Source organism: Orcinus orca, unplaced genomic scaffold (assembly GCF_937001465.1).
Source record: "Orcinus orca unplaced genomic scaffold, mOrcOrc1.1 scaffold_96, whole genome shotgun sequence".
NCBI lineage: Eukaryota > Metazoa > Chordata > Mammalia > Artiodactyla > Delphinidae > Orcinus > Orcinus orca.
In genome coordinates this window covers 674,928-701,862 of record NW_026043972.1, presented here as the reverse complement: position 1 = coordinate 701,862, position 26,935 = coordinate 674,928, and the positions used below count along the sequence as shown (strand labels likewise).

General features: G+C 43.5%; 1 long non-coding RNA gene across 6 annotated transcripts in view; it reads right to left on the bottom strand.

The window, feature by feature from the left end:
* The window catches only part of LOC125963354 (uncharacterized), a 278,782-nt gene that overhangs the window by 129,957 nt on the left and 121,890 nt on the right, over positions 1-26,935 (bottom strand). Inside the window, exon 3 of one of the 6 annotated variants that reach the window (XR_007475208.1) lies at positions 19,102-19,139. The exons of 4 other annotated variants lie outside the window; for them this stretch is intronic. This is a non-coding gene — a long non-coding RNA (uncharacterized LOC125963354). Of the gene's footprint in view, positions 1-19,101; positions 19,140-23,836; positions 23,875-26,935 lie in introns of those variants that run through there. One more of the 6 variants, XR_007475207.1, reaches the window with a different exon arrangement.

Sequence of the window (26,935 nt, the reverse complement as noted above, 5' to 3'; positions counted from 1 at the left end):
AGTTCAGTATCAAAGAAAGCGAAAAATGGATAAAGAAGTTGTGGTACTTACGTACAATGCAATATCACTCAGCAGTGAAATATATGTCATCAGGCCCGTAGCAGCATAATGAGTGGATTCAGGTACGATGATTCTAAGTGACATAAGTCACACAGAAAAAGAAACATCATAAGATGCTCCAATAAAGATGTTTAAAAAAAAAAAAAAAGATATCACTAATACACGGAATGTAACCTTGGCTACACAGGAACTGAATTACAAAACAGAACAGGATCTCAAATGTAGAAAACCAACTTATGCTTGCTTAAGGGGAAAGGTGAGTTGGGGCGCTGCATAAAACCAGAGATTGAAATTAGCACAGATACCTTTCCATAAGCCAAATATGAAATAGACAAGAGCTACTCCTTGCTCAACGAAGTGGACTCAACACCCCATATTAAACGCCTAAGAATATACCTGACTAGTAATAATCTTAAAACCTATGGATGTATATGTCTCTGAAAGAGAATCAAGCGTGTGTACAGCGGCATAAGCGCAGCAGTGACAGGATTGGTGAGGTTCGGTGAGCAAATGCAGGCCCTTTGAAGTCATATTGCATGGTACCCATTCCATGGGTCTCAACTCTCCAGGTTTAAGGGATTCTTCCTTCAGCTAAAACATGCATGTGGAACCCAGAGTATGATCCACCGTGTGATTGGGAAACGTGTTCAAAAGTGTATCAGTTTTCATCCCCTGGTACTCGGGTGCAACATTCCAGACGCTTTACTAAATCTCTCCCCACTTGGAGAGTCAGTGTCTTTAACCTCCTGTTTGGCCCAGTTTGCGATTTCTGCGGAAAATGAACAAGAATAGGCAGAACCCATGAGAGACTAGGTGGAGGTGTCTGGACGGGCAAGTTTAACTCTCATTTCCCACCAGGAAGAGGAATTAACCAAAGGCTCAGCGTGCCATACCAGAACCACACTAGGGCCGGAAGCAATCCTGCGGTGTTGCGGCCAGCTCACAAGAAAGCGAGTTGAAGAAAGGAGCTCAGGGGCACTGTAATTCACAAACCTGCAGAGTTATAAATGACAGCTATCGTCCAAAAATATATTGAAGTAAGGCTGCCAAGAGGACTTGAAAGCAGGGCAGAATTGCGGGAAACCGATTTCAGGAGGTAGACTGGAATTGCATGTAAAGCATAGGAAAAGAGACAGAACTTCCACAATGATGCACTTGGACAAAAAGGGCGTATGCGTTTTTTCCTGAATATATTCAGGAAAAAACGCATACGCCCTTTTTGGCCAACCAAGCATGCTTGCAAAGGAAATCTGCAGTACAATGAAGTCTCACTGCCCCCCTGTCAAAAGGGCCATCTGAAAAAAGTGTAAAATCCAGAAAGGCAGGACAGGCCATGGAGAACTGGGAGCCTTGTTATGCTCATGGGCAGGATGAAAATTGCCAACAGCCACTCTGGAGAAGTGTATGGTGTTTCCTGAAATATCTAAAAAACAAAGCAACAGAGCCTAGGGCACTTCCACTTATGGTCCTATAGCTTAGGGAAATTTAAATGAAAAAGACACAGCCACCCCAAAGTTTGGGACGGCTCTGTTTACAATAACCTCGTTTACGGTACAAGTTCAGTATCAAAGAAAGCGAAAAATGGATAAAGAAGTTGTGGTACTTACGTACAATGCAATATCACTCAGCAGTGAAATATATGTCATCAGGCCCGTAGCAGCATAATGAGTGGATTCAGGTACGATGATTCTAAGTGACATAAGTCACACAGAAAAAGAAACATCATAAGATGCTCCAATAAAGATGTTTAAAAAAAAAAAAAAGATATCACTAATACACGGAATGTAACCTTGGCTACACAGGAACTAAATTACAAAACAGAACAGGATCTCAAATGTAGAAAACCAACTTATGCTTGCTTAAGGGGAAAGGTGAGTTGGGGCGCTGCATAAAACCAGAGATTGAAATTAGCACAGATACCTTTCCATAAGCCAAATATGAAATAGACAAGAGCTACTCCTTGCTCAACGAAGTGGACTCAACACCCCATATTAAACGCCTAAGAATATACCTGACTAGTAATAATCTTAAAACCTATGGATGTATATGTCTCTGAAAGAGAATCAAGCGTGTGTACAGCGGCATAAGCGCAGCAGTGACAGGATTGGTGAGGTTCGGTGAGCAAATGCAGGCCCTTTGAAGTCATATTGCATGGTACCCATTCCATGGGTCTCAACTCTCCAGGTTTAAGGGATTCTTCCTTCAGCTAAAACATGCATGTGGAACCCAGAGTATGATCCACCGTGTGATTGGGAAACGTGTTCAAAAGTGTATCAGTTTTCATCCCCTGGTACTCGGGTGCAACATTCCAGACGCTTTACTAACACTCTCCCCACTTGGAGAGTCAGTGCCTTTAACCTCCTGTTTGGCCCAGTTTGCAATTTCTGCGGAAGATGAACAGGAATAGTGAGAACAAATGTGAGACTAGCTGGAGGTGTCTGGACGGGCAAATTTAACTCTCATTTCCCACCAGGAAGAGGAATTAACCAAAGGCTCATCGTGCCGTGCGGGAAACACACTAGGGCCTGAAGCAATCCTGCGGTGTTGCGGCCAGCTCACAAGAAAGTGATTTGAAGAAAGGAGCTCAGGGGCACTGTAATTCACAAAACTGCAGAGTTATAAATGACAGCTATCGTCCAAAAATATATTGAAGTAAGGCTGCCAAGAGGACTTGAAAGCAGGGCAGAATTGCAGGAAACCGATTTTAGGAAGTACACTGGAATTGCATTTAAAGCATAGGAAAAGAGGCAGAACGTCCACAATGATGCACTTGGCTAAAAAGTGCGTATGCGTTTTTTATTGAATATATTGAGGAAAAATCACATACGCACTTTTTGGCCAACCAAGCAAGCTCGCAAAGGAAATCTGCACTACAATGAAGTCTCACTTCCCACAGGTCAAAAGGTCCATCTGAAAAAAGTGTAATATCCAGAAAGGCAGGACAGGCCATGGAGAACTGGGAGCCTTGTTATGCTGATGGGCGGGATGTAAATAGCCAACAGCCACTCTGCAGAAGTGTATGGTGTTTCCTGAAACATCTAAAAACAAAGCAACAGAGCCTAGGGCACTTCCACTTATGGTCCTATAGCTTAGGGAAATTAAAATCAAAAAGACACAGGCACCCTAAAGTTTGGGACGGCTCTGTTTACAAGAACCTCGTTTACGGTACAAGTTCAATATCACAGAAAGCGAAAAATGGATAAAGAAGTTGTGGCACTTACATACAATACAATATCACTCAGCAATGAAATCTATGTCATCAGGCCCATAGCAGTATAATGAGTGGATTCAGGTATTATGATTCTAAAGGAAATAAATCACACAGAAAAAGAAACATCATAAGATATCACTACTACACGGAATGTAAACTTGGCTACACAGGAACTGAATTACAAAACAGAACAGGGTCTCAAATGTAGAAAACCAACTTATGCTGGCTTAAGGGGAAAGGTGAGTTGGGGTGCTGCATAAAACCAGAGATTGAAATTAGCACAGATACCGTTCCATAAGCCAAATATGTAATAGACAAGAGCTACACCTTGGTCAACGAAGTGGACTCAACACCCCATATTAAACGCCTAAGAATATACCTGACTAGTAAGAATCTTAAAACCTATGGATTTATATGTCTCCGAAAGAGAATCAAGCTTGTGTACAGTGGCATAAACGCAGCAGTGATAGGATTGGTGAGCAAATGCAGACCCTTTGAAGTCATATTGCATGATACCCATTCCATGGGTCTCAACTCTCCGGGTTTCAGGGATTCTTCCTTCAGCTAAAACATGCATGTGGAACCCAGAGTATGATCCACCGTGTGATCGGGAAACGTGTTCAAATGTGTCTCAGTTTTCGGCCCCTGGTACTCGGGTGCAACATTCCAGACGCTTTACTAACACTCTCCCCACTTGGAGAGTCAGTGCCTTTAACTTCCTGTTTGGCTCAGTTTGCAATTTCTGCGGAAAATGAACAGGAATAAGGAGAACCAATGAGAGACTAGCTGGAGGTGTCTGGACGGGCAAATTTAACTCTCATTTCCCACCAGGAAGAGGAATTAACCAAAGGCTCAGCATGCTGTGCTGGAATCACACTAGGGCCTGAAGCAGTCCTGCGGTGTTGCGGCCAGCTCACAAGAAAGCGAGTTGAAGAAAGGAGCTCAGGGGCACTGTCATTCACAAACCTGCAGAGTTATAAATGACAGCTATCGTCCAAAAATATATTGAAATAAGGCTGCCAAGAGGACTTGAAATTGGGGCAGAATTGCAGGAAACCGATTTCAGGAGGTAGACTGGAATTGCAAGTAAAGCATAGGAAAAGAGGCAGAACGTCCACAATGATGCACTTGGCCAAAACGGGCATATGCGTTTTTTCCTGAATATATTCAGGAAAAAACGCATACGCACTTTTAGGCCAACAAAGCAAGCTTGCAAAGGAAATCTGCACTACAATGAAGTCTCACTGCCCCCTGGGCAAAAGGGCCATCTGAAAAAAGTGTAAAACCCAGAAAGGCAGGACAGGCCATGGAGAACTGGGAGCCTTGTTATGCTGATGGGCGGGATGTAAATTGCCAACAGCCACTCTGGAGAAGTGTATGGTGTTTCCTGAAACATCCAAAAAACAAAGCAACAGAGCCTAGGGCACTTCCACTTATGGTCCTCTAGCTTAGGGAAATTAAAATCAAAAAGACACAGCCACCCCAAAGTTTGGGACGGCTCTGTTTACAAGAACCTCGTTTACGGTACAAGTTCAATATCACAGAAAGCGAAAAATGGATAAAGAAGTTGTGGTACTCACGTACAATGCAATATCACTCAGCAATGAAATCTATGTCATGAGGCCTGTAGCAGCATAATGAGTGGATTCAGGTACGATGATTCTAAGTGAAATAAGTCACACAGAAAAAGAAACATCATAAGATATCACTAATACACGGAATGTAAGCTTGACTACTAAGGAACTGAATTACAAAACAGAACAGGGTCTCAAATGTAGAAAACAAACTTATGCTTGCTTAAGGGGAAAGGTGAGTTGGGGTGCTGCATAAACCCAGAGATGGAAATTAGCACAGATACCGTTCCATAAGCCAAATATGTAATAGACAAGAGCTACTCCTTGCTCAACGAAGTGGACTCAACACCACATATTAAACGCCTAAGAATATACCTGACTAGTAAGAATCTTAAAACCTATGGATTTATATGTCTCCAAAAGAGAATCAAGTGTGTGTACAGCGGCATAAACGCAGCAGTGATAGGATTGGTGAGGTTCAGTGAGCAAATACAGACCCTTTGAGGTCATATTGCATGGTACCCATTCCATGGGTCTCAACTCTCCAGGTTTAAGGGATTCTTCCTTCAGCTAAAACATGCATGTGGAACCCAGAGTATGATCCACCGTGTGATCGGGAAACGTGTTCAAATCTGTCTCAGTTTTCGTCCCCTGGTACTCGGGTGCAACATTCAGATGCTTAACTAACACTCACCCCACTTGGAGAGTCAGTGCCTTTAACCTCCTGTTTGACCCAGTTTGCAAATTCTGCGGAAAATGAACAGGAATAGGGAGAACCAATGAGAGACTAGCTGGATGTGTCTGGACGGGAAAATTGAACTCTCATTTCCCACGAGGAAGAGGAATTAACCAAAGTCTCAGCGTGCCATGCCGGAACCAAACTGGGGACTGAGGCAATCATGCGGTGTTGCGGCCAGCTCACAAGAAAGTGATTTGAAGAAAGGAACTTAGGGGCACTGTCATTCACAAACCTGCAGAGATATAAATGACAGCTACCGTACAAAAATATATTGAAGTGAGGCTGCCAAGAGGACTTGAAAGCAGGGCAGAATTGCAGGAAACCGATTTCAGGAGGTAGACTGGTATTGCATTTAAAGCACAAGAAAAGAGGCAGAATGTCCACAATGATGCACTTGGGCAAAAAGGGCATATGCGTTTTTACATGAATATATTCAGGCAAAAACTCATACGCACTTTTTGACAAACCAAGCAAGCTTGCAAAGGAAATCTGCACTACAAGGAAGTCTCACTTCCCCCCAGTCAAAAGGCCCATCTGAAAAAAGTGTAAAATCCAGAGGCAGGACAGGCCATGGAGAACTGGGAGCCTTGTTATACTGATGGGCGGGATGTAAACTGCCAACAGCCACTCTGGAGAAGTGTATGGTGTTTCCTGAAACATCTAAAAAACAAAGCAACAGAGCCTAGGGCACTACCACTTATGGTCCTATAGCTTAGGGAAATTAAAATCAAAAAGACACAGCCACCCCAAAGTTTCGGACAGCTCTGTTTACAAGAACCTCGTTTACGGTACAAGTTCCATATCACAGAAAGCGAAAAATGGATAATGAACTTGTGGTACTTACGTACAATGCAATATCACTCAGCAATGAAATCTATGTCATCAGGCCCGTAGCAGCATAATGAGTGGATTCACATACGATGATTCTAAGGGAAATAAGTCACACAGAAAAAGAAACATCATAAGATATCACTAATACACCAAATGTAAACTTGGCTACACAGGAACTGAATTACAAAACAGAACAGGGTCTCATATGTAGAAAACCAACTTATGCTTGCTTAAGGGGAAAGGTGAGTTGGGGTGCTGCATAAAACCAGAGATTGAAATTAGCACAGATACCGTTCCATAAGCCAAATATGTAATAGACAAGAGCTACTCCTTGCTCAACGAAGTGGACTCAACCCCCCATATTAAACGCCTAAGAATATACCTGACTAGTAATAATCTTAAAACCTATGGATTTATATGTCTCCGAAAGAGAATCAAGCCTGTGTACAGCGGTATAAGCGCAGCAGTGATAGGATTGCTGAGGTTCAGTGAGAAAATGCAGACCGTTTGAAGTCATATTGCATGCTACCCATTCCATGGGTCCCAACTCTCCAGGTTTAAGGGATTCTTCCTTCAGCTAAAACATGCATGTGGAACCCTGAGTATGATCCACCGTGTGATCGGGAAACGTGTTCAAATGTGTCTCAGTTTTCATCCCCTGGTACTCGGGTGCAACATTCCAGACGCTTTACTAACACTCTCCCCACTTGGAGAGTCAGTGCCTTTAACCTCCTGTTTGGCCCAGTTTGCAATTTCTGCGGAAGGTGAACAGGAATAGTGAGAACAAATGTGAGAATAGCTGGAGGTGTCTCGACGGGCAAATTTAACTCTCATTTCCCACCAGGAAGAGGTATTAACCAAAGGCTCAGCATGCTGTGGCAGAACCACACTAGGGCCTGAAGCAATCCTGCGGTGTTGCGGCCAGCTCACAAGAAAGCGAGTAGAGGATAGGAGCTCAGGGGCACTGTCTTTCACAAACCTGCAGAGTTATAAATGACAGCTACCGTGCAAAAGTATATTGAAGTAAGGCTGCCACGAGGACTTGAAAGCGGGGCAGATTTGCAGGAAACCGATTTCAGGAGGTAGACTGGAATTGCATTTAAAGCATAGGAAAAGAGGCAGAACGTCCTCAATGATGCACTTGGCCAAAAAGAACGTATGCGTTTTTTCCTGAATATATGCAGGAAGAAACGCATACGCCCTTTTTGGCCAAGCAAGCAAGCTTGCAAGGGAAATCTGCACTACAATGAAGTCTCACTTCCCCCCCGGTCAAAAGGGCCATCTGAAAAAAGTGTAAAATCCAGAAAGGCAGGAAAGTCCATTGAGAACTGGGAGCCTTGTTATGCTAATGGGCGGGATGTAAATTGCCAACAGCCACTCTTGAGAAGTGTATGGTGTTTCCTGAAACATCTGAAAAACAAAGCAACAGAGCCTAGGGCACTTCCATTTATGGTCCTATAGTTTAGGGAAATTAAAATCAAAAAGACACAGCCACCCCAAAGTTTGGAACGGCTCTGTTTACAAGAACCTCGTTTACGGTACAAGTTCAATATCACAGAAAGTGAAAAATGGATAAAGAAGTTGTGGTACTTACGTAGAATGCAATATCACTCAGCAATGAAATCTATGTCATGAGGCCTGTAGCAGCATAATGAGTGGATTCAAGTACGATGATTCTAAGTGAAATAAGTCACACAGAAAAAGAAACATCAGAAGATATCACTAATACAGGGAATGTAACCTTTGCTACACAGGAACCGAATTACAAAACAGAACAGGGTCTCAAATGTAGAAAACCAACTTATGCTTGCTTAAGGGGAAAGGTGAGTTGGGGAGCTGCATAAAACCAGAGATTGAAATTAGCACAGATACCTTTCCATAAGCCAAATATGTAACAGAAAACAGCTACTCCTTGCTCAACGAAGTGGACTCAACACCCCATATTAAACGCCTAAGAATACACCTGACTAGTAATAATCTTAAAATCTATGAATTTATATGTCTCCAGAAGAGAATCAAGCGTGTGTACAGCAGCATAAACGCAGCATTGATAGGATTGGTGAGGTTTGGCGAGCAAATGCAGACCCTTTGAAGTCATATTGCATGGTACCCATTCCATGGGTCTCAACTCTCCAGGTTTAAGGGATTCTTCCTTCAGCTAAAACATGCATGTGGAACCCAGCGTATGATCCACCGTGTGATTGGGAAACGTGTTCAAATGTGTCTCAGTTTTCGTCCCGTGGTACTCGGGTGCAACATTCCAGACGCTTTACTAACACTCTCCCCACTTGGAGAGTCAGTGCCTTTAATCTCCTCTTTGGTCCAGTTTGCAATTTCTGCGGAAGATAAACAGCAACAGGGAGAACCAATGAGAGACTAGCTGGAGGTGTCTGGACGGGCAAATTTAACTCTCATTTCCCACCAGGAAGAGGAATTAACCAAAGGCTCAGCGTGCCGTGCCGGAACCAGATTAGGGCCTGAAGCAATCCTGCGGTGTTGCGGCCAGCTCACAAGAAAGCGAGTTGAAGAAAGGAGCTCAGGGGCACTGTAATTCACAAACCTGCAGAGTTATAAATAACAGCTATCGGCCAAAAATATACTGAAGTAAGGCTGCCAAGAGGACTTGAAAGCGGGGCAGAATTGCAGGAAACTGATTTCAGGAGGTAGACTGGAATTGCATTTAAAGCATAGGAAAATAGGCAGAACGTACACAATGATGCACTTGGCCAAAAAGGGCGTATGCGTTTTTTCCTGAATATATTCAGGAAAAAACGCATACGTCCTTTTTGGCCAACCAAGCAAGCCTGCAAAGGAAATCTGTACTACAATGAAGTCTCAATTCCCCCCGGTCAAAAGGGCCATCTGAAAAAAGTGTAAAATCCAGAAAGGCAGGACAGGCCATGGAGAACTGGGAGCCTTGTTATGCTGATGAGCGGGATGTAAATTGCCAACAGCCACTCTGGAGAAGTGTATGGTGTTTCCTGAAACATCCAAAAAACAAAGCAACAGAGCCTAGAGCACTTCCACTTATGGTCCTACAGCTTAGGGAAATTAAAATCGAAAAGAGACAGCCACCCCAAATTTTGGAACGGCTCTGTTTACAAGAACCTCGTTTACGGTACAAGTTCAATATCGCAGAAAGTGAAAAATGGATAAAGAAGTTGTGGTACTTACATACAATGCAATATCACTCAGCAATGAAATATATGTCATCAGGCCCGTAGCAGCATAATGAGTGGATTCAGGTATGATGATTCTAACTGAAATAAGTCACACAGAAAAAGAAACATCATAAGATATCAGTAATACACGGAATGTAAACTTGGCTACACAGGAACTGGATTACAAAACAGAACAGGGTCTCATATTTAGAAAACCAACTTATGTTTGCTTAAGGGGAAAGGTGAGTTGGGGTGCTGCATAAAAGCAGAGATTGAAATGAGCACATATAAATTTCCTTAAGCCAAATATGTAATAGACAAGAGCTACTCCTTGCTCAACGAAATGGGCTCAACACCCCATATTAAACGCCTAAGAATGTACCTGACTAGTAAGTATCTTAAAACCTATGCATTGCTATGTCTTCGAAAGAGAATCAAGCATGTGTACAGGGGCATAAACGCAGCAGTGATAGGATTGGAGAGGTTCGGTGAGCAAATGAAGACCCTTTGAAGTCATATTGCATGGTACCCATTCCACGGGTCTCAACTCTCCAGGTTTAAGGGATTCTTCCTTCAGCTAAAACATGCATGTGGAACCCAGAGGATGATCATCCATGAGATCGGGACACGTGTTCAAATATGTCTCAGTTTTCGTCCCCTGGTACTTGGGTGCAACATTCCAGACGCTTTACTAACACTCTCCCGACTTGGAGAGTCAGTGCCTTTAACCTCCTGTTTGGCCCAGTTTGCAATTTCTGCGGAATATGAACAGGAATAGGGAGAACCAATGAGAGACTAGCTGGAGTTGTCTGGACGGGCAAATTTAACTCTCATTTCCCACCAGGAAGAGGAATTAACCAAAGGTTCAGTATGCCGTGCCGGAACTAGATTAGGGCCTGAAGCAATCATGCGGTGTTGCGGCCAGCTCACAAGAAAGCGAGTTGAAGAAAGGAGCTCAGGGGCACTGTAATTCACAAACCTGCAGAGTTATAAATGACAGTTATCGTCCAAAAATATACTGAAGTAAGGCTGCCAAGAGGACTTGAAGGCGGGGCAGAATTACAGGAAACCGATTTCAGGAGGTAGACTGGAATTGCATTTAAAGAATAGGAAAAGAGGCAGAACGTCGACAATGATGCACTTGGCCAAAAAGGGCATATGCGTTTTTTCCTGAATATATTCAGGAAAAAACGCATATGCCCTTTTTGGCTAACCAAGCAAGCTTGCAAAGGAAATCTGCACTACAATGAAGTCTCACTGCCCCCTGGTCAAAAGGGCCATCTGAAAAAAGTGTAAAATCCAGAAAGGCAGGACAGGCCATGGAGAACTGGGAGCCTTGTTATGCTGATGGGCGGGATGTAAATTGCCAACAGCCACTCTGGAGAAGTGTATGGTGTTTCCTGAAACATCTAAAAAACAAAGCAACAGAGCGTACGGCACTTCCACTTATGGTCCTATAGCTTAGGGAAATTAAAATCAAAAAGAAACAGCCACCCAAGGTTTGGGACGGCTCTGTTTACAAGAACCTCGTTTACAGTACAAGTTCTATATCACAGAAAGCGAAAAATGGATAAAGAAGTTGTGGTACTTACGTACAATGCAATATCACTCAGCAATGAAATCTATGTCATCAGGCCCATAGCAGCATAATGAGTGGATTCAGGTGATAATTCTAAGTGAAATAAGTCACACAGAAAAAGAAATATCATAAGATATCACTACTACACGGAATGTAAACTTGGCTACACAGGAACTGAATTACAAAACAGAACAGGGTCTCAAATGTAGAAAAGCAACTTATGCTTGCTTAAGGGGAAAGGTGAGTTGGAGTGTTGCATAAAAGCAGAGATTGAAATTAGCACAGATACCATTCCATAAGCCAAATATGTAATAGACAAGAGCTACTCCTTGCTCAACGAAGTGGACACAACACCCTATATTAAACGCCTAAGAATATACCTGACTAGCAATAACCTGAAAACCTATGGATTTATATGTCTCCAAAAGAGAATCAAGCGTGTTTACAGCGGCATGAATGCAGCAGTTATAGGATTGGTGAGGTTTGGTGAGCAAATGCAGACCCTTTGAAGTCATATTGCATGGTACCCATTCCATGGGTCTCAACTCTCCAGGTTTAAGGGATTCTTCCTTCAGCTAAATCATGCATGTGGAACCCAGAGTATGATCCACCGTGTGATCGGCAAACGTGTTCAAATATGTCTCAGTTTTCGTCCCCTGGTACTCGGGTGCAACATTCCAGACGCTTTACTAACACTCTCCCCACTTGGAGAGTCAGTGCCTTTAACCTCCTGTTTGGCCCAGTTTGCAATTTCTGCGTAAGATGAACAGGAATAGGGAGAACCAATGAGAGACTAGCTGGAGGTGTCTGGACGGGCAAATTTAACTCTCATTTCCCACCAGGAAGAGGAATTAACCAAAGGCTCAGCGTTCCGTGCCTGAACCAGATTAGGGCCTGAAGCAATCCTGCAGTGTTGCGGCCAGCTCACAAGAAAGCGAGTTGAAGAAAGGAGCTCAGGGGCACTGTAATTCACAAACCTGCAGAGATATAAATGACAGCTATCATCCAAAAATATATTGAAGTAAGGCTGCCAAGAGGACTTGAAAGCGGGGCAGAATGGCAGGAAACAGATTTCAGGAGGTAGACAGGAATTGCAATTAAAGATTAGGAAAAGAGGCAGAATATCGACAATGATGCACTTGGCCAAAAAGGGCGTATGCGTTTTTTCCTGAATATATTCAGGAAAAAACGCATACGTCCTTTTTGGCCAACCAAGCAAGCTTGCAAAGGAAATCTGCACTACAATGAAGTCTCACTTCCCCCTGGTCAAAAGGGCCATCTGAAAAAAGTGTAAAATCCAGAAATGCAGGACAGGCCATGGAGAACTGGGAGCCTTGTTATGCTGATGGGCGGGATGTAAATTGCCAACAGCCACTCTGGAGAAGTCTATGGTGTTTCCTGAAACATCTAAAAAACAAAGCAACAGAGCCTAGGTCACTTCCACTTATGGTCCTATAGCTTAGGGAAATTAACATCAAAAAGACACAGCCACCCCAGAGTTTGGGATGGCTCTGTTTACAAGAACCTCGTTTACGGTACAAGTTCAATATCGCAAAAAGTATAAAATAGATAAAGAAGTTGTGGTACTTACGTACAATGCAATATCACTCAGCAATGAAATCTATGTCATCAGGCCCATAGCAGCATAATGAGTGGATTCAGGTATGATGACTCTAACTGAAATAAATCACACAGAAAAAGAAACATCATAAGATATCACTACTACACGGAATGTAAACTTGGCTACACAGGAACTGAATTATAAAACAGAACAGTGTCTCAAATGTAGAAAACAAACTTATGCTTGCTTAAGGGGAAAGGTGAGATGGGGTGCTTCATAAAACCAGAGATTGAAATTAGCACAGATACCGTTCCATAAGCCAAATATGTAATAGACAAGAGCTACTCCTTGCTCAACGAAGTGGACTCAACACCCCATATTAAACGCCTAAGAATATACCTGACTAGTAAGAATCTTAAAACCTATGGATTTATATGTCTCCGAAAGAGAATCAAGCGTGTGTACAGCGGCATAAACGCAGCAGAGATAGGATTTTTGAGGTTCGGTGAGAAATGCAAACCGTTTGAAGTCATATTGCATGGTACCCATTCCATGGGTCTCAACTCTCCAGGTTTAAGGGATTCTTCCTTCAGCTAAAACATGCATGTGGAACCCAGAGTATGATCCACCGTGTGATCGGGAAACGTGTTCAAATGTGTCTCAGTTTTCGTCCCCTGCTACTCGGGTGCAACACTCCAGACGCTTTACTAACACTCTCCCCACTTGGAGAGTCAGTGCCTTTAACCTCCTGTTTGGCCCAGTTTGCAATTTCTGCGTAAGATGAACAGAAATAGGGATAACCAATGAGAGACTAGCTGGAGGTGTGTGGATGGGCAAATTTAACTCTCATTTCCCACCAGGAAGAGGAATTAACCAAAGCCTCAGCGTGCCATGCCGGAACCACAGTAGGGCCTGAAGCAATCCTGCGGTGTTGCGGCCAGCTCACAAGAAAGCGAGTTGAAGAAAGGAGTTCAGGGGCACTATAATTCACAAACCTGCAGAGTTATAAATGACCGCTATTGTCCAAAAATATATTGAAGTAAGGCTGCCAAGAGGACTTGAAAGCGGGGCAGAATTGCAAGAAACCGATTTCAGGAGGTAGACTGGAATTGCATGTAACGCATAGGAAAAGAGGCAGAACGTCCACAATGATGCACTTGGCCAAAAAGGGAGTATGCGTTTTTTCCTGAATATATTCAGGAAAAAACGCATACGCACTTTTTGGCCAACCAAGCAAGCTTGCAAAGGAAATCTGCACTACAATGAAGTCTCACTGCCCCCCGGTCAAAAGGGCCATCTGAAAAAAGTGTAAAATCCAGAAAGGCAGGACAGGCCATGGAGAACTGGGAGCCTTGTTATTATGATGGGCGAGATGTAAATTGCCAACAGCCAGTCTGGAGAAGTGTATGGTGTTTCCTAAACATCTAGAAAACAAAGCAACAGAGCCTAGGGCACTTCCACTTATGGTCCTATGGTTTAGGAAAATTAAAATCAAAAAGACACAGCCACCCCAAATTTTGGGACGGCTCTGTTTACAAGAATCTCGTTTACGGTACAAGTTCAATATCGCAGAAAGCGAAAAATGGATAAAGAAGTTGTGGTACTTACGTACAATGCAATATCACTCAGCAATGAAATCTATGTCATCAGGCCCGTAGCAGCATAATAAGTGGATTCAGGTAAGATGATTCTAAGTGAAATAAGTCACACAGAAAAAGAAATATCATAAGATATCACTACTACACGGAATGTAAACTTGGCTACACAGGAACTGAATTACAAAACAGAACAGCGTCTCAAACGTAGAAAACCAACTTATGCTTGCTTAAGGGGAAAGGTGAGTTGGGGTGCTGCATAAAACCAGAGATTGAAATTAGCACAGATACCATTCCATAACCCAAATATATAATAGACAAGAGCTACTCCTTGCTCAACGAAGTGGACACAACACCCCATATTAAACGCCTAAGAATATACCTGACTAGTAAGAATCTTAAAACCTATGGATTTATATGTCTCCGAAAGAGAATCAAGCGTGTGTACAGCGGCATAAACGCAGCAGTGATAGGATTGGTGAGGTTCGGTGAGCAAATGAAGACCCTTTGAAGTCATATTGCATGGTACCCATTCCATGGGTCTCAACTCTCCAGGTTTAAGGGATTCTTCCTTCAGCTAATACATGCATGTGGAACCCAGAGTATGATCCACCATGTGATCGGGAAACTTGTTTAAATGTTTTTCAGTTTTTGTCCCCCGGTACTCGGTGCAACATTCCAGACTCTTTACTGACACTCTCCCCACTTGGAGAGTCACTGCCTTTAACCTCCTGTTTGGCTCAGTTTTCAATTTCTCTGGAACATGAAAAGGAATAGGGATAACCAATGAGAGACTAGCTGGAGGTGTCTGGATGGGCAAATTTAACTCTCATTTCACACCACGAAGAGGGATTAACCAAAGGCTCAGCGTGCCGTGCCGTAAACACACTAGGGCCTGAAGCAATCCTGCGTTATTGCGGCCAGCTCACAAGAAAGCGAGTTGAAGAAAGGAGCTCAGGGGTACTGTCATTCACAAACCTGCAGAGTTATAAATGACAGCTATCGTCCAAAAATATATGAAGGAAGGCTGCCAAGAGGACTTGAAAGTGGGGCAGAATTGCAGGAAACCGATTTCCAGAGGTAGACTGGAATTGCATGTAAAGCATAGGAAAAGAGGCAGAACGTCCACAGTGATGCACTTGGCCAAAAACGGCGTATGCGTTTATTCCTGAATATATTCAGGAATAAACGCATGCGCCCTTTTGGGCCAACCAAGCAAGCTTGAAAGGGAAATCTGTACTACAATGAAGTCTCACTGCCCCACGGTCAAAAGGGACATCTGAATAAAGTGTAAAATCCAGAAAGGCAGGACAGGCCATGGAGAACTGGGAGCCTTGTTATGCTGATGGGCGGGATGTAAATTGCCAACAGCCACTCTGGAGAAGTGTATGGTGTTTCCTGAAACATCCAAAAAACAAGCAACAGAACCTAGGGCACTTCCACTTATGGTCCTATAGCTTAGGGAAATTAAAATCAAAAAGACACAGCCACCCGAAAGTTTGGGATGGCTCTGTTTACAAGAATCTCGTTTACAGTACAAGTTCAATATCGCAGAAAGCGAAAAATGGATAAAGAAGTTGTGGTAATTACGTACAATGCAATATCACTCAGCAATGAAATCTATGTCATCAGGCCCGTAGCAGCATAATAAGTGGATTCAGGTAAGATGATAATAAGTGAAATAAGTCACACAGAAAAAGAAACATCATAAGATATCACTACTACACGGAATGTAAACTTGGCTACACAGGAACTGAATTACAAAACAGAACAGGGTCTCAAATGTAGAAAACCAACTTATGCTTGCTTAAGGGGAAAGGTGAGTTGGGGTGCTGCATAAAACCAGAGATTGAAATTAGCACAGATACCGTTCCATAAGCCAAATATGTAATAGACAAGAGCTACTCCTTGCTCAACGAAGTGGACTCAACACCCCATATTAAACGCCTAAGAATATACCTGACTAGTAAGAATCTGAAAACCTATGGATTTATATGTCTCCGAAAGAGAATCAAGCGTGTGTACAGCGGCATAAATGCAGCAGTGATAGGATTGGTGAGGTTCGGTGAGCAAATGCAGACCCTTTGAAGTCATATTGCATGGTACCCATTCCATGGGTCTCAACTCTCCAGGTTTAAGGGATTCTTTCTTCAGCTAAAACATGCATGTGGAACCAGAGTAAGATCCACCATGTGATCTGGAAACTTGTTTAAATGTGTTTCAGTTTTCGTAACCCGGTACACAGGTGCAACATTCCAGACTCTTTACTGACACTCTCCCCACTTGGAGACTCAGAGCCCTTAACCTCCTGTTTGGCCCAGATTGCAATTTCTGTCGAACATGAAAAGGAATAGGGAGAACAAATGAGAGACTATCTGGAGGTGTCTGGACGGGCAAATTTAACTCTCATTTCCCACCAGGAAGAGGAATTAACCAAAGGCTCAGCGTGACGTGCCGGAACCACACTAGGGCCTGAAAATCCTGCAGTGTTGCGGCCAGCTCACAAGAAAGCGAGTTGAAGAAAGGAGCTCAGGGGCACTGTAATTCACAAACCTGCAGAGTTATAAATGACAGTTATTGTCCAAAAATATATTGAAGTAAGGCTGCCAAGAGGACTTGAAAGCGGGACAGAATTGCAGGAAACCGATTTCAGGAGGTAGACTGGAATTGCATGTAAAGCATAGGAAAAGAAGCAGAACGTCCACAATGATGCACTGGCCAAAAAGGGCGTATGCGTTTTTTCCTGAATATATTCAGGAAAAAATGCATACGCCCTTTTTGGCCAACCAAGCAAGCTTGCAAAGGAAATCTGCACTACAATGAAGTCTCACAGCCCCCCCGGTCAAAAGGGCCATCTGGAAAAAGTGTAAAATCCAGAAAGGCAGGAGAGGCCATGGAGAACTGGGAGCCTTGTTATGCTGATGGGCGGGATGTAAATTGCCAACAGCCACTCTGGAGAAGTGTATGGTGTTTCCTGAAACATCTAAAAAACAAAGCAACAGAGCCTAGGGCACTTCCTCTTATTGTCCTATAGCTTAGGGAAATTAAAATAAAAAAGACACAGCCACCCCAAAGTTTGGGACAGCTCTGTTTACAAGAACCTCGTTTACGGTCCAAGTTCAATATCACAGAAAGCAAAAAATGGATAAAGAAGTTTTGGTACTTACGTACAATGCAATATCAGTCAGCAATGAAATCTATATCATCAGGCCCATAGCAGCATAGTGAGTGGATTCAGGTACGATGATTCTATGTGAAATAAGTCACAGAGAAAAAGAAACATCATAAGATATCACTAATACACGGAATGTAAACTTGGCTACACAGGAACTGAATTACAAAACAGAACACGGACTCAAATGTAGAAAACCAACTTATGCTTGCTTGGGGAAAGGTGAGTTGGGGTGCTGCATAAAACCAGAGATTGAAATTAGCACAGATACCGTTCCATAAGCCAAATATATAAGAGAAAAGAGCTACTCCTTGCTCAACGAAGTGGATTCAAGACGCAATATTAAACGCCTAAGAATATACCTGACTAGTAAGAATCTTAAAACCTATGGATTGATATGTCTCCGAAAGAGAATCAAGCGTGTGTACAGCGGCATAAATGTAGCAGTGATAGGATTGGTGAGGTTCGGTGAGCAAATGCAGACCCTTTGAAGTCATATTGCATGGTACCCATTCCATGGGTCTCAACTCTCCAGGTTTAAGGGATTCTTCCTTCAGCTAAAACATGCATGTGGAACCCAGAGTATGATCCACCGTGTGATCGGGAAACGTGTTCAAATGTGTCTCAGTTTTCGTCCCCTGGTACTCGGGTGCAACATTCCAGACGCTTTACTAACACTCTCCCCACTTGGAGAGTCAGTGCCTTTAACCTCCTGTTTGGCCCAGTTTTCAATTTCTGCGGAAAATGAACAGGAATAGGGAGAACCAATGAGAGACTAGCTGGAGGTCTCTGGACGGGCAAATTTAACTCTCATTTCCCACCAGGAAGAGGAATTAACCAAAGGCTCAGCGTGCCGTGCCGGAACCACACTAGGGCCTGAAGCAATCATGCGGTGTTGCGGCCTGCTCACAAGAAAGCGAGTTGAAGAAAGGAGCTCAGGGGCACTGTAATTCACAAACCGGCAGAGTTATAAATGACAGCTATCGTCCAAAAATATATTGAAGTAAGGCTACCAAGAGGACTTGAAAATGGTGCAGAAGTGTAGGAAAACCGATTTCAGGAGGTAGACTGGAATTGCATGTAAAGCATACGAAAAGAGGCAGAAAGTCCACAATGATGCACTTGGCCAAAAAGCGCGTATGCGTTTTTTCCTGAATATATTCAGGAAAAAACGCATACGCGCTTTTTGGCCAACCAAGCAAGCTTGCAAAGGAAATCTGCACTACAATGAAGTCTCACTGCCCCCTGGTCAAAACGGCCATCTGAAAAATGTGTAAAATCCAGAAAGGCAGGACAGGCCATGGAGAACTGGGAGCCTTGTTATGCTGATGGGTGGGATGTAAATTGCCAACAGCCACTCTGGAGAAGTGTATGGTGTTTCCTGAAACATCTACAAAACAAAGCAACAGAGCCTAGGGCACTTCCACTTACTGTCCTATAGCTTAGGGAAATTAAAATCAAAAAGACACAGCCACCCCAAAGTTTGGGACGGCTCTGTTTACAAGAACCTCCTGTACGGTACAAGTTCAGTATCACAGAAAGCGAAAAATGGATAAAGACGTTGTGGTACTTACGTACAAGGCAATATCACTCAGCAATGAAATCTATGTCATCAGGCCCATAGCAGCATAATGAGTGGATTCAGGTACGATGATTCTAAGTGAAATAAGTCACACAGAAAAGGAAACATCATAAGATATCAGTAATACACGGAATGTAAACTTGGCTACACAGGAACTGAATTACAAAACAGAACAGGGTCTCAAATGTAGAAAACCAACTTATGCTTGCTTAAGGGGAAAGGTGAGTTGGGGTGCTGCATAAAACCAGAGATTGAAATTAGCACAGATACCGTTCCATAAGTCAAATATGTAAGAGAAAAGAGCTACTCCTTGCTCAACGAACTGGACTCAAGACGCCATATTAAACGCCTAAGAATATACCTGACCAGTAAGAATCTTAAAACCTATGGATTTATATGTCTCCGAAAGAGAATCAAGCGTGTGTACAGCGGCATAAGCGCAGCAGTGATAGCATTGGTGAGGTTCGGTGAGCAAATGCAGACCCTTTGAAGTCATATTGCATGGTACCCATTCCATGGGTCTCAACTCTCCAGGTTTAAGGGATTCTTCCTTCAGCTAAAACATGCATGTGGAACCCAGAGTATCATCCACCGTGTGATCGGGAAACGTGTTCAAATGTGTCTCAGTTTTCGTCCCCTGCTACTCGGGTGCAACATTCCAGATGCTTTACTAACACTCTCCCCACTTGGAGAGTCAGTGCCTTTAACCTCCTGTTTGGCCCAGTTTGCAAATTCTATGGAAGATGAACAGGAATAGGGAGAACCGATGAGAGACTAGCTGGAGGTGTCTGGACGGGCAAATTTAACTCTCATTTCCCACCAGGAAGAGGAATTAACCAAAGGCTCAGCGTGCCGTGCCGGAACCACACTAGGGCCTGAAGCAATCCTGCGGTGTTGCAGCCAGCTCGCAAGAAAGAGAGTTGAAGAAAGGAGCTCAGGGGCACTGTAATTCACAAACCGGCAGAGTTATAAATGACAGCTATCGTCCAAAAATATATTGAAGTAAGGCTGCCAAGAGGACTTGAAAGCGGGGCAGAATTGCAGGAAACCGATTTCAGGAGGTAGACTGGAATTGCATGTAAAGCATAGGAAAAGAGGCAGAACGTCCACAGTGATGCACTTGGCCAAAAAGGGCGTTTGCGTTTTTTCCTGAATATATTCAGGAAAAAACGCATACGCACCTTTTGGCCAACCAAGCAAGCTTGCAAAGGAAATCTGCACTACAATGAAGTCTCACTGCCCCCCGGTCAAAAGGGCCATCAGAAAAAAGTGTAAAATCCAGAAAGGCAGGACAGGCCATGGAGAACTGGGAGCCTTGTTATGCTGATGGGCGGGATGTAAATTGCCAACAGCCACTCTGGAGAAGTGTATGGTGTTTCCTGAAACATCTAAAAAACAAAGCAACAGAGCCTAGGGCACTTCCTCTTATTGTCCTATAGCTTAGGGAAATTAAAATAAAAAAGACACAGCCACCCCAAAGTTTGGGACAGCTCTGTTTACAAGAACCTCGTTTACGGTCCAAGTTCAATATCACAGAAAGCAAAAAATGGATAAAGAAGTTGTGGTACTTACGTACAATGCAATATCAGTCAGCAATGAAATCTATGTCATCAGGCCCGTACCAGCATAATGAGTGGATTCAGGTACGATGATTCTAAGTGAAATAAGTCACACAGAAAAAGAAACATCATAAGATATCACTACTACACGGAATGTAAACTTGGCTACACAGGAACTGAATTACAAAACAGAACAGGGTCTCCAATGTAGAAAACCAACTTATGCTTGCTTGGGGAAAGGTGAGTTGGGGTGCTGCATAAAACCAGAGATTGAAATTAGCACAGATACCGTTCGATAAGCCAAATATGTAATAGACAAGAGCTACTCCTTGCTCAATGAAGTGGATTCAAGACGCAATATTAAACGCCTAAGAATATACCTGACTAGTAAGAATCTTAAAACCTATGGATTGATATGTCTCCGAAAGAGAATCAAGCGTGTGTACAGCGGCATAAACGTAGCAGTGATAGGATTGGTGAGGTTCGGTGAGCAAATGCAGACCCTTTGAAGTCATATTGCATGGTACCCATTCCATGGGTCTCAACTCTCCAGGTTTAAGGGATTCTTCCTTCAGCTAAAACATGCATGTGGAACCCAGAGTATGATCCACCGTGTGATCGGGAAACGTGTTCAAATGTGTCTCAGTTTTCGTCCCCTGGTACTCGGGTGCAACATTCCAGATGCTTTACTAACACTGTCCCCACTTGGAGAGTCAGTGCCTTTAACCTCCTGTTTGGCCCAGTTTGCAAATTCTATGGAAGATAAACAGGAATAGGGAGAACCGATGAGAGACTAGCTGGAGGTGTCTGGACGGGCAAATTTAACTCTCATTTCCCACCAGGAAGAGGAATTATCCAAAGGCTCAGCGTGCCGTGCCAGAACCACACTAGGACCTGAAGCAATCCTGCGGTGTTGCGGCCAGCTCACAAGAAAGTGAGTTGAAGAAAGGAGCTCAGGGGCACTGTCATTCACAAACCTGCAGAGTTATAAATGACAGCTATCGTCCAAAAATATATTGAAGTAAGGCTGCCAAGAGGACTTGAAAGCGGGGCAGAATTGCAGGAAACCGATTTCAGGAGGTAGACTGGAATTGCATGTAAAGCATAGGAAAAGAGGCAGAACGTCCACAGTGATGCACTTGGCCAAAAAGGGCGTATGCGTTTTTTCCTGAATATATTCAGGAAAAAACGCATACGCCCTTTTAGGCCAACCAAGCAAGCTTGCAAAGGAAATCTGCACTACAATGAAGTCTCACTGCCCCCCGGTCAAAAGGGCCATTTGAAAAAAGTGTAAAATCCAGAAAGGCAGGACAGGCCATGGAGAACTCGGAGCCTTGTTATGCTGATGGGCGGGATGAAAATTGCCAACAGCCACTCTGGAGAATTGTATGGTGTTTCCTGAAACATCTAAAAAACAAAGCAACAGAGCCTAGGGCACTTCCACTTATGGTCCTATAGCTTAGGGAAATTAAAATCAAAAAGACACAGCCACCCCAAAGTTTTGGCCGGCTCTATTTACAAGAACCTCATGTACGGTACAAGTTCAATATCACAGAAAGCGAAAAATGGATAAAGAAGTTGTGGTACTTACGTACAATGCAATATCAGTCAGCAATGAAATCTATGTCATCAGGCCCGTACCAGCATAATGAGTGGATTCAGGTACGATGATTCTAAGTGAAATAAGTCACACAGAAAAAGAAACATCATAAGATATCACTAGTACACGGAATGTAAACTTGGCTACACAGGAACTGAATTACAAAACAGAACAGGGTCTCAAATGTAGAAAACCAACTTATGCTTGCTTGGGGAAAGGTGAGTTGGGGTGCTGCATAAAACCAGAGATTGAAATTAGCACAGATACCGTTCGATAAGCCAAATATGTAATAGACAAGAGCTACTCCTTGCTCAACGACGTGGATTCAAGACGCAATATTAAACGCCTAAGAATATACCTGACTAGTAAGAATCTTAAAACCTATGGATTGATATGTCTCCGAAAGAGAACCAAACATGTGTACAGTGGCATAAACGTAGCAGTGATAGGATTGGTGAGGTTCGGTGAGCAAATGCAGACCCTTTGAAGTCATATTGCATGGTACCCATTCCATGGGTCTCAACTCTCCAGGTTTAAGGGATTCTTCCTTCAGCTAAAACATGCATGTGGAACCCAGAGTATGATCCACCGTGTGATCGGGAAACGTGTTCAAATGTGTCTCAGTTTTCATCCCCTGGTACTCGGGTGCAACATTCCAGACGCTTTACTAACACTCTCCCCACTTGGAGAGTCAGTGCCTTTAACCTCCTGTTTGGCCCAGTTTGCAAATTCTATGGAAGATGAACAGGAATAGGGAGAACCGATGAGAGACCAGCTGGAGGTGTCTGGACGGGCAAATTTAACTCTCATTTCCCACCAGGAAGAGGAATTAACCAAAGGCTCAGCGTGCCATGCCGGAACCACACTAGGGCCTGAAGCAATCCTGCGGTGTTGCAGCCAGCTCGCAAGAAAGATAGTTGAAGAAAGGAGCTCAGGGGCACTGTCATTCACAAACTGGCAGAGTTATAAATGACAGCTATCGTCCAAAAATATATTGAAGTAAGGCTGCCAAGAGGACTTGAAAGTGGGGCAGAATTGCAGGAAACCGATTTCAGGAGGTAGACTGGAATTGCATGTAAAGCATAGGAAAAGAGGCAGAACGTCCACAGTGATGCACTTGGCCAAAAAGGGCGTATGCGTTTTTTCCTGAATATATTCAGGAAAAAACGCATACGCAACTTTTGGCCAACCAAGCAAGCTTGCAAAGGAAATCTGCACTACAATGAAGTCTCACTGCCCCCGGTCAAAAGGGCCTTCTGAAAAAAGTGTAAAATCCAGAAAGGCAGGACAGGCCATGGAGAACTGGGAGCCTTGTTATGCTGATGGGCGGGATGTAAATTGCCAACAGCCACTCTGGAGAAGTGTATGGTGTTTCCTGAAACATCTAAAAAACAAAGCAACAGAGCCTAGGGCACTTCCTCTTATTGTCCTATAGCTTAGGGAAATTAAATTAAAAAAGTCACAGCCACCCCAAAGTTTGGGACAGCTCTGTTTACAAGAACCTCGTTTACGGTCCAAGTTCAATATCACAGAAAGTGAAAAATGGATAAAGAAGTTGTGGTACTTACGTACAATGCAATATCAGTCAGCAATGAAATCTATATCATCAGGCCCATAGCAGCATAATGAGTGGATTCAGGTACGATGATTCTATGTGAAATAAGTCACACAGAAAAAGAAACATCATAAGATATCACTAATACACGGAATGTAAACTTGGCTACACAGGAACTGAATTACAAAACAGAACAGGGACTCAAATGTAGAAAACCAACTTATGCTTGCTTGGGGAAAGGTGAGTTGGGGTGCTGCATAAAACCAGAGATTGAAATTAGCACAGATACCATTCGATAAGCCAAATATGTAATAGACAAGAGCTACTCCTTGCTCAACGAAGTGGACTCAACACCCCATATTAAACGCCTAAGAATATACCTGACCAGTAAGAATCTTAAAACCTATGGATTTATATGTCTCCAAAAGAGAATCAAGCGTGTTACAGCGGCATAAATGCAGCAGGGATAGGATTGGTGAGGTTCGGTGAGCAAATGCAGACCCTTTGAAGTCATATTGCATGGTACCCATTCCATGGGTCTCAACTCTCCAGGTTTAAGGGATTCTTCCTTCAGCTAAAACATGCATGTGGAACCCAGAGTATGATCCACTGTGTGATCGGGAAACGTGTTCAAATGTGTCTCAGTTTTTGTCCCCTGGTACTCGGGTGCAACATTCCAGACGCTTTACTAACACTCTCCCCACTTGGAGAGTCAGTGCCTTTAAACTCCTGTTTGGCCCAGTTTGCAATTTCTGCGGAAAATGAACAGGAATAGGGAGAACCGATGAGAGACTAGCTGGAGGTGTCTGGACGGGCAAATTTAACTCTCATTTCCCACCAGGAAGAGGAATTATCCAAAGGCTCAGCGTGCCGTGCCAGAACCACACTAGGGCCTGAAGCAATACTGCGGTGTTGCGGCCAGCTCACAAGAAAGTGAGTTGAAGAAACGAGCTCAGGGGTACTGTCATTCACAAACCTGCAGAGTTATAAATGACAGCTATCGTCCAAAAATATATTGAAGTAAGGCTGCCAAGAGGACTTGAAAGCGGGGCAGAATTGCAGGAAACCGATTTCAGGAGGTAGACTGGAATTGCATGTAAAGCATAGGAAAAGAGGCAGAACGTCCACAGTGATGCACTTGGCCAAAAAGGGCGTATGCGTTTTTTCCTGAATATATTCAGGAAAAAACGCATACGCCCTTTTTGGCCAACCAAGCAAGCTTGCAAAGGAAATCTGCACTACAATGAAGTCTCACTGCCCCCCGGTCAAAAGGGCCATTTGAAAAAAGTGTAAAATCCAGAAAGGCAGGACAGGCCATGGAGAACTCAGAGCCTTGTTATGCTGATGGGCGGGATGAAAATTGCCAACAGCCACTCTGGAGAATTGTATGGTGTTTCCTGAAACATCTAAAAAACAAAGCAACAGAGCCTAGGGCACTTCCACTTATGGTCCTATAGCTTAGGGAAATTAAAATCAAAAAGACACAGCCACCCCAAAGTTTTGGCCGGCTCTATTTACAAGAACCTCGTGTACGGTACAAGTTCAATATCACAGAAAGTGAAAAATGGGTAAAGAAGTTGTGGTACTTACGTACAATGCAATATCACTCAGCAATGAAATCTATGTCATCAGGCCCGTAGCAGCATAATGAGTGGATTCAGGTACGATGATTCTAAGTGAAATAAGTCACACAGAAAAAGAAACATCATAAGATATCACTACTACACGGAATGTAAACTTGGCTACACAGGAACTGAATTACAAAACAGAACAGGGTCTCAAATGTAGAAAACCAACTTATGCTTGCTTAAGGGGAAATGTGAGATGGAGTGCTGCATAAAACCAGAGATTGAAATTAGCACAGATACCGTTCCATAAGCCAAATATGTAATAGACAAGAGCTACTCCTAGCTCAACGAAGTGGACACAACACCCCATATTAAACGCCTAAGAATATACCTGACTAGTAAGAATGTTACAACCTATGGATTTATATGTCTCCGAAGGAGAATCAAGCGTGTGTACAGCAGCATAAATGCAGCAGTGATAGGATTGGTGAGGATCGGTGAGCAAATGCAGACCCTTTGAAGTCATATTGCATGGTACCCATTCCATGGGTCTCAACTCTCCAGGTTGAAGGGATTCTTCCTTCAGCTAAAACATGCATGTGGAACCCAGAGTATGATCCACCGTGTGATCGGGAAACGTTTTCAAATGTGTCTCAGTTTTCGTCCTCTGGTACTCGGGTGCAACATTCCAGACGCTTTACTAACACTCTCCCCACTTGGAGAGTCAGTGCCTTTAACCTCCTGTTTGGCCCAGTTTGCAATTTCTGCGTAAGATGAACAGGAATAGGGAGAACCAATGAGAGACTAGCTGGAGGTGTCTGGACGGGCAAATTTAACTCTCATTTCCCACCAGGAAGAGGAATTAACCAAAGGCTCAGCGTGCCATGCCGGAACCACAGTAGGGCCTGAAGCAATTCTGCGGTGTTGCGGCCAGCTCACAAGAAAGCGAGTTGAAGAAAGGAGCTCAGGGGCACTGTAATTCACAAACCTGCAGAGTTATAAATGACAGCTATCGTCCAAAAATATATTGAAGTAAGGCTGCCAAGAGGACTTGAAAGCGGGGCAGAATTGCAGGAAACCGATTTCAGGAGGTAGACTGGAATTGCATGTAAAGCATAGGAAAAGACGCAGAACGTCCACAATGATGCACTTGGCCAAAAAGGGCATATGCGTTTTTTCCTGAATATATTCAGGAAAAAACGCATATGCACTTTTTGGCCAACCAAGCAAGCTTGCAAAGGAAATCTGCACTACAATGAAGTCTCACTTCCCCCCGGTCAAAAGGGCCATGTGAAAAAAGTATAAAATGCAGAAAGGCAGGACAGGCCATGGAGAACTGGGAGCCTTGTTATGCTGATGGGCGGGATGAAAATTGCCAACAGCCACTCTGGAGAAGTGTATGGTGTTTCCTGAAACATCTAAAAAACAAAGCAACAGAGCCTAGGGCACTTCCACTTATGGTCCCATAGCTTAGGGAAATTAAAATCAAAAAGACACAGCCACCCCAAAGCTTGGGCCGGCTCTGTTTACAAGAACCTTGTGTACGGTACAAGTTCAATATCACAGAAAGCGAAAAATGGATAAAGAA